The sequence below is a fragment of the Athene cunicularia genome (genome assembly GCF_003259725.1).
Source record: "Athene cunicularia isolate RWA chromosome 4 unlocalized genomic scaffold, athCun1 chr4_part2, whole genome shotgun sequence".
NCBI lineage: Eukaryota > Metazoa > Chordata > Aves > Strigiformes > Strigidae > Athene > Athene cunicularia.
In genome coordinates, this window is record NW_020799099.1 from 36,980,305 (window position 1) to 36,981,665 (window position 1,361).

A 1,361-nucleotide genomic window follows, 5' to 3' on the forward strand; every position below is an offset into this window, starting at 1 on the left:
TTTTTTTTTTTTTTATTTAATCTTCTCAGTTCACTTATTTGTTTTGTAATCTGAATATTTATGCCCTATCATGGTTAAATGGTCTGAAACAGTCTTCTGGTTTGTAGGTAGTACAAAACACCTCGTCCTGGATTGATGCAGGGAGGGCTGTATGAAAACAGATTACATCTCTGCGTGGTATTCACTGATTAAGTGTTTGAAGAGCAAAGTTGCTCATCTTTAAACACAACTTCCTTTAGTACAAAATATATAGGAAAATGAGTATTTCTAGATTAGTCAAAAGCAAAAGCTACCACAGAGGTAATAGGCATCATTTGTGTGTGGGCCAGAAGTTTAATTAGGATTAAGCAAAACAGAAACCTAGAGCTTTAGCCTATCTGATATAAACCAGAAGTGAAAGCCCTTAAACAGTTCAGGGTGGGGAAGGAATTTAAGGCTTTTGCAAAATGGAAAGGGAAAGACAGTGAATAGTTTCAGTACTAATAATGGAGATGAGGAGGAATTGCAGAAAATACTATTAAAGAATAAGGAAATATCTGTTTGCAAAGACCCCAGAGGGAAAATTAGGTAAGGAAAGTTCTAGCAAATAAGAAGTAGAATATGAAGTGGTAATCCCTCCATTACATTTATAGTCTTGTGAATGAGCAAGCAAAAACATCATCCTTATTTTGGCTGTGATGATACTGAAGGGTAACAAGCTGTAATGACAAGAGTCACTGTCAGAGTTCTTGGATGACAAAAGGAGGTTTTAGAAAACAATTTTAAGTGTATGACTTAATCGGTAATTCTTGGAGAATTATTATCACTGACAGTCCAGGAACAGATTAATTGAGTGCATGTGCAGAAATAAAGTTATCATCTCCCAAATTTAGCTGCACTTACCTAAAGTACAGCTTGACTCTTTACGGATGAAATGGGGCTAGGTCAGTCAGGGTGGAAGTCAGTCGAGTGAGTCAGCCCTTGGGCAGAGGCACAAACCTAGATTCAGTCCACTGAGCAGTGGAAGTGGCATTTCCACGTGCCACCAGTGCCTGCTGGGCTGACACCAAGAAAGGTTTGCCAGGAACGCTGCATTGCCAGCAGTACAGCGGAGATGGTGCTCACTGAGGACCCGGAGGAAGCTGGTTCACCCCAGGACCTCGTTGTCTCTCAGCACAACTCCCCTGCGATGATTCTCCACAGGCCTTCCAGCAAAAGGAAGATTTTAATTACTTGGAGGATGAAGGAGAAAAATAAAGATGTAAATGAGAAATGCATGTGGCTACAGATGCTTACAGGGTATTCGCTGTCAATCCCTTTGTTTGTTCAGGAAGTCCTCAGCCCCATTTGGTTCTAAAGGAGGAAAAAAATTGCTTCTGAGA